Source organism: Pelmatolapia mariae, linkage group LG9 (genome assembly GCF_036321145.2).
Source record: "Pelmatolapia mariae isolate MD_Pm_ZW linkage group LG9, Pm_UMD_F_2, whole genome shotgun sequence".
Lineage (NCBI taxonomy): Eukaryota > Metazoa > Chordata > Actinopteri > Cichliformes > Cichlidae > Pelmatolapia > Pelmatolapia mariae.
The window spans coordinates 36,954,471-36,961,664 of record NC_086235.1 but is presented as its reverse complement, the minus strand read 5'-3'; the positions used below and the strand labels follow the sequence as shown (position 1 = coordinate 36,961,664).

General features: G+C 40.2%; 1 long non-coding RNA gene across 1 annotated transcript; it reads right to left on the bottom strand.

The window, feature by feature from the left end:
- Positions 1 to 987: 987 nt before the first annotated feature.
- LOC135933588 (uncharacterized) lies at positions 988 to 1,716 on the bottom strand. The gene is made up of 3 exons (XR_010573842.1): positions 1,568 to 1,716; positions 1,419 to 1,451; positions 988 to 1,114 (listed from the first exon to the last, which is right to left on the bottom strand). It is a non-coding gene; the product is annotated as an uncharacterized LOC135933588 (long non-coding RNA).
- Positions 1,717 to 7,194: the final 5,478 nt, after the last annotated feature.

Here is a 7,194-nt window from a genome sequence, read left to right as displayed (position 1 = left end):
CAACGTTGAAGTGTGACGTTGACCCAACATCACTCTTGCACCCATTTTTAACGTTGAAACAACGTCAGGTTTTGATGTTGAATCAATGTTGAAACCTGACATTGATTCGACGTTATATTTTCTAACACTGTTGACATTGAAACAATGTCAGATTCTGATATTGAAACACTGTTGAGATATGGTATTGATTTTCCACCTCTTTCGCACAGTTGCTTTTTATTGAAAAAAACAAAAAAACAAAAAAGGTCAATAGACATGTATCATTTGCAAAATACTTTATTAAAAGACAAAGTTTCCTATTTACATTTCTATGTTTCACGTCACTTTTTATTATTTACTCCGGGATGGGGATGGATGATGGGCGTCCTGCGCACCACCCGTACGATCTGGAGCATATCTGAGCCATTTCTGGACTGCTTGAGCAAAGACGAACTCAGACATAGAGTTCGCCCCTACCTGCTGCGCCAGGCCATCTAGGACAAAAAATAGACACACACACAAAAAAAGGGAATTAGAGCACATGAATAAGCTCTTGTTAATTGTCTTCAGCAGGGAGAAAGTATGTCAACTCCTAGGCTGATAAACATGAAAGTCACCAGGCGGAAATCAGCAAACTGCCGCATTTGATTCCCAAAGAGCTATAAGCTGAAAATGCGATATGTCTTAGCATGGTGTGCCGTGTATCCTTTAAAAAAAAAAAGAAAACATGGGTCCTCGGGCTGTACAAAGTGTACAACCCGAGGACAAAACAAGCCGAAGACCAAAGACTCCATCTCCAGATTAACCGGACATGAAAGTCTTGTTATTAAGTAAGACAAGGTAATATAGCAAAAAACAGACATAGGAAATGTGAAACGCACCCAGCACATCAATTGATCCCTTTATTGTTCACTTTAGGCTCATAAAACTACAATAAATGTTAAAACTTACCAAATATGCATCTGCACAGCGCTGTCTCTTTAAATGCCCTTTTTTGCTTTGTCTGGTCCTTGTTTTTTTTTCCCTGCCCAGTTGAGTACAGACGCCAGCTCCTTTGTAATGGCATAAACCATTACACGGCGGACTCGCACCTCCAGTGTGGTCCAGCAGCACCAATCAACGCAAAGCGTCTCACCTATAGACACATTTTATGAGATGGAATTAGCGAGTCTCATGTCTTAAATGTGTATGCAAGTGCCTGTGTGTTTACTTCATGTAATTGATGATAGAAACATGTCATTTAGTTTTCCCTAAAGCCTGATTTTCAAGTCATACAAAGAATAAACCAAAGTATTGGCAGTGCAATGTATTTCTATTCCCTTTTGTTGGATATTCATTTGTTAGTTCTTGTAACTGCTAAAAGTGTTTACTAGTTTTTGCCTGTCACATATATTTGTTATACCATGTAAACTGTGAAATTCCAAGATTTTCAAACTTGCCTTGTAATAGTGGCCTCACAGAGTCTCTGGAATCTACAGAGAAAAAAAATCACAACAAGATGACATTCAGGAGTATAAATTAGGGGGTTTTTTTAGATAAGAGTACAATGACATTGTGATGCAGCTTTAAAGCTTTTTTAAAAGCATACCATCTATAGGGAAGACATCAGACTCTGCATGCTGGGGAGATCGCAAAGCTGTGTCGGTTTGTGCCGGAGTGGCGAAAGGTGCCGGAAGCTGGGTGGGGCATTATGATGGTTGCTATCAGTGGGCTGGGGGGCAGACTGCGGAGTGATGAGGGCTGTTTAGAAAAAGATAATTTTTTAAGTATTTAAGAATACAGACAACTTGTCAAAAAAGTTTCCTCGTGTCAGACACAGATATGTACACAGACACTAGACAGTATTTTATTACCTGGTATTTTCACTCGAGGGGCCTGGGGAAACCGTTTTTTTGTAGGCTGCTCATCCTCTGAGTCCGTATATGTGTACAGGGGATTTGGTCTAAAGAAAAGAAATTAAAAACGGTCTTAAGTAATTTTAAATATGCTTTTGGCATATTGTTTCCTAAAGTTAGTTTGATTTCTAACAACACACACAGGAAACAGAGACGTGCAAGAAGGTACAGTATACAATGAATTTTTGAAGTGCACAAGTGTACACGGCTTTGCATTTTTAAAAAGTTTACAAACTTCCACTTTTTGGACTATATTATGTGGCGATATTGCAGTATGCAAGCACCACAGATATGTATAAAAGACAAGATCATAAATTCTTAACAATCAAAGATATGTTTGTGAATATAAAGGTTTTACTTGTGCTTTCTTTTAAGACTGGTCTGGGTTTCTTCTTCGGACTGAAGGTCAGACGTATCACAGCGTTCACGTGGATATCTCTGAAGACTGTGTTCTGCTTCGTGAAATGTGCCTGGAAATACAAACACAATGTACGGCCAGACATACATTACGTGTGGACAAAAGGTGCAAACGCATAGAAAAATCAGCGGTTTCAAAAATACGCTGGTACGTGTGGACGTAGCCTTATTCATTATTCAAGGCACAAACGGAAAGTCATGTACGCGTGCAACTTAAAGTTAGGTGAGCGTGCAACATACAGTCACGCATGCTGCGTGAGCATTCAAACTGAGTCTAAAGTTTTCGTGTGCGCATTGAAGCGAGTGCTCTCCAATCATCAAAAGTAACAAAGTCATTGAACACGTTTATACAGTTAACTTTACGTTTATCAATCATATATCACAGATTTAGAATTTTTTGTAGTACTAAGCAACTACAGAGCGAAAGTCTGGGTCAAGCGCCGAGGCGACGGCAAGAACAAAGGAAACCTCGAAGCGTTAAAGCTAGCTTTGTAAGGGAATATAACGAAGAAATTATGAAACGAAAATATTTTCTTTGTTGATATACTTTGTTCGCAGTGCAATTTATTTGTTGCCAGATTGTAAGAAGTAGACACAATTTAAAAAACTTGTTAATGTACAACATTAACAAGTTTTTTTTTACTGTTATTCAAATGCAAACATGGAAATACCGAGTAGGAAAAAAAAATCATTCATTCTTACCTTATACTAATCGTGGTGCGGGCCAGTGCAGTGCATGAACTGATGCCTTCTCCGGTCAATTCCGCTGAGAGTAAATTAAATGTCCCGCTCTACTGTAGAAGACAATGAATACCGGGGGAGTGGGGGGGGGGGGGGGGTGTACCAATGTGAGAGGGGTGCTGCGGAATAGTCCAAGTGATCGCTGCTTTAATTTCCCGGTCAACTATACATAAATTGCACGTAGACACGATTTTTTAAAGCTGGTGAACTAGACCAAGTCATTGATAACAAATGAACAATAAATCTACTTTCTCTGGTACTTTATACCCGATCAGTTGCAATGCAATTTAATGCTCAACTACAAATCGATGGTTTTTGATGGTGACCGGAGCCGAATGATCGTCAACTATAAATAGACGTTTTCTCGATGTTGTTGTTGTCACCTGGTCGACTATAAATAGATCAAATATCAATGACAAAAAAACAACGGTGAATCAACATCGTTACAACATCTCTATAGTAAGACCGTCGGTTTACCACAGTATTTCAATGTTGTTACAACATTGGCATTTCAACCCCGACCATATACGACGGTTCGGATGAAAAATCAACATAGATTCAATGTCGTCTTGCTATCTGGGTTATTTCGGTGCTTTTTTTTCCTGAGATGTCATACACTTTGGATTCTAGCCAATCATTTTACCTTTCCAAGGATAGTAGGCGGGCCCAGGTACGTACATTCTTTTAGAGCAGAGCTAAAATTCCGAAGGCTTTTAGCTCTGCTAAAAGATATAAACTCAGCAGCCTGCAACAAATGTTTTAAGGTAATAATGTGCAAAGGAGGTAACACCTCGAATCTAATGAAACACCTGGCGACGCATAGCGGTTTTTTTTGAAAGCCGAGAAATGCACGGCATTTGATAGCTTGCAGCAAGACCTCACACCGAGCACATCGAGAACAGGCACCACACCTGCAGTAGGAGTTAGCAACATCCCCCAAAAACCCGAAGAGGAGCGTACAGGCCCTAGCCCTGCCAGTGTAGTAGAAATGATGATGGATGATGATGGCAGCAGCAGCTGTTCTTCTCTGGGTGAGTAGCTTAATGTTGTTTGTGTGTAATTTACGTTGAGTAGGCTAACCATGTTGTAAAATTAATGCACGTAAGGTGAACTAGCAAACACCATCGTAGTTACATCCGGCTGTCTTCTTGTTTGATGGCAGATACTCCCTTCACCCTGGCCAAAAAGGCTAAAATGACCAAAGAAAAAGTGGACGAAATTCATAGGGCAGTGACAAAATTCATTTTCAATGGTGGAGTCACCATCATTCAGGTGAAAAATGTTGTATTACTCTGACATAAAAAAAAAATAGTATCTTATAGACTGTATAATACTGTATAAGTTAATATGTTCATAGCTGCTTAGCTTTGTAAGTCTTTTCTAAATTATTGGTGTAAATATGTAATTAGGTGTTTATAGGGTAAACTATATTTGAATAAAGGGTGAGCTATATGTTTTTTATTTCCTCACAGTCACTGTTCACTACATCTACAAAGGCAAAATGAAGCAGAATGTGCTTAGCACTGAAGCAGTTTATGAGTCACAAACAGGTCCAGTTGTGGCTAAAGAAATATCAAGCGCTGTGGGGCAATTTCACTTGGGAGGGAAAATAATTGCTGCCACTGTAGACAATGCCAGCAACATGGATGTTGCTTTGAAAAATTTGGACTTTTTAAAAGTGGGATGCTTTGCTCATACCCTCAACCTGGCAGCACAAAAGGTGTATGACATTCCTGCAGTTTCCAGCTGGTGTGCCAAAATCCGTTCAGTTGTGGTGTGGCTCAAACGTTCATCCTTGAGCAAAACTGTGCTCAGAGAAAAGCAGCGAATCCTGATTAAGTAGCACATGCAGTTACATATCAGGAAGTATTGTTATTCATATGACCTTTTTTATAGTAATTTAAAATATGTTTGTGTCTATCTGTGCTTTAGATTTGCCAGAGCATAATGTCATTCTTGACGTTAAGACGCGCTGGAATTCTCTCTTCCTGATGGTGGAGAGATTTATGGAGCAATTTGATGCAATCCAGGCAGCTGCTCTGGTTCAACGGCTGAGGAAGCCTATGGAGAAGGACAAGTGAGTGAATGAACATCACTTGTAAGAGCTAAATTACATCAGTTACCTTTAACATTGTGAATATTTTTCAACAGGCTAGAAAGGTTCACGCACACTGATTTAATGAAGGCAGAGGAGTTTATTAAGTGCATGCAAGTCCTGTACACGTCAACCATGTGTGTGTCAAGTGACAAGTCACCCACATGCAGCCAAATCATCCCCATCCTGGCCAAGCTGGAGGCAGGGGTAGTCTGCAGAAAAGATATCAGGTATTTGCAGACAATATCAATGCTCATGAAAAATAGGGTTACCTTTTTTCAGTATCAGCTCCTATGTTATATCTTGTTTTACTTAAAGGATGAAAACCTTCAGAAATTTCTGAAGGAGGCCACGATGATGGACCCACGTTTTAAAGGCAGGCTAGATGGTGAGGCAGCTACTGACATCTGGGACAGGTTGGAGAAGGCAGCAGTTGCAAATGCCACAGCAGCAGTTGCACAGGTATTTTCACTGTGTGTGTACAATCTTGTCCTTTTGCATCATGATGTAGTTTCTATGTTGAAGGAATACTCTTTTACTATCTGTGTGTCCATAGACTCCCACCGAGGACCCCAAAGCACACAGCAAGGTGGATGATGCTGACATGGACAAGCCAGAAAAATATGTAATTTCAGATTTTTTCTAACACAACCACTACCACTACATTCTAAAATTGATCTTTATTTATTTTGCAAACCTCACTTTTTTTTTTTGTTTTTCAGCTAAGAAAGGTCCAGAAGTCACCCTTAGAAAAGCTGTTTGAGGATGAGGACAGAGAGCTTCAACAGGCTGCTTCTCAAGCGGGTAGAGTCCCCTCAATCACAGAGCAGGTACAGAAGGAGCTTGAAATATACAAAAGACTGCCAGGAATTACCTCTGGAAGGGACCCTGTGGCCTAGTGGTGGAGTAAGAGGGATATACTCCCCAATTTCTCTGCCCTATCAGAAAAATACTGTGTCCCAGCCTCATCTTCTGAAAGAGTTTTCTCTTGTGCTGGGCATGCTATCAGCCAAGAGCGATGCCGTATAGCTCCAGAGAAGGCTAATATGATTTTTTTTTTTTTGCAAAAAAAAAAAAAAAAACAGCTAAACATGACAGGTTTCATGACAAAGTTTGTGTTTTCAATTGTTTAAGCACTGTTTCCAACCAAAGAAGTTAGACTTTTCTGTCGATACAACATAACTTTCTTATCATTTTGCTGAAAAAAAAATGACTGCGAAAAATAAAAACATAAGAGGTTTTTGGACAAAGTTTGTGTTCTTTATTCTTTAAGCACCGGTTCAAGCACCGTTTAAGCACCAGCACCGTTTTAAAACTACCGTTTTGGCACCAGTATCAGATAAAACCTAGACGATACCCATCCCTAGTATTGGCTTATATATAAAACTGTATAAATGAGAGTTCCTCTGACTTGCCAATGCAGGCGGTCCAACCTGAGAGTATAACTCACAGTGGTGAGTCTGAAATTAACAGTTAGTGATAAACGTCAGAGAAGCATGATACACAGTATCAACCATTCGAAGACATTGAGCAGAAGCATTCATATATACAGTACTCAGCATAAATGAGTACACCCCCTTTGAAAAGTATGAATTTAATCAGTAGCTCAGTGAACAAAAGAACAATTTCCAAAATTTTCATAAGGCTGAGTTTTATTGAACACTTGTTTAACTTCATAACATGAATTTAAGGTTAATAATATAACTTAGATCACAAAATCTTCATCCATCCTTTCGCTTATCCTTTTCAGGGTCGTGGGGGTGCTGGAGCCTATCCCAGCTGTCATAGGGCAAGAGGCTGGGTACACCCTGGACAGGTCGCCAGTCTGTCGCAGGGCTAACACACAGGGACAGACACATTTACTCCCACATTCACACCTATTGATCAGTTAACCTATCCCCACAAAGTACATGCCTTTGGACTGCGGGAGGAAGCCGGAGTACCCAGGGAGAACCCACGCAAATACGGGGAGAACATGCAAACTCAGAAAGACCCTGCTGATGGTGGAATTGACCTCAGGACCTTCTCGCTGTGAGGCAACAGTGCTAACCACCGTGCCGACCAAAA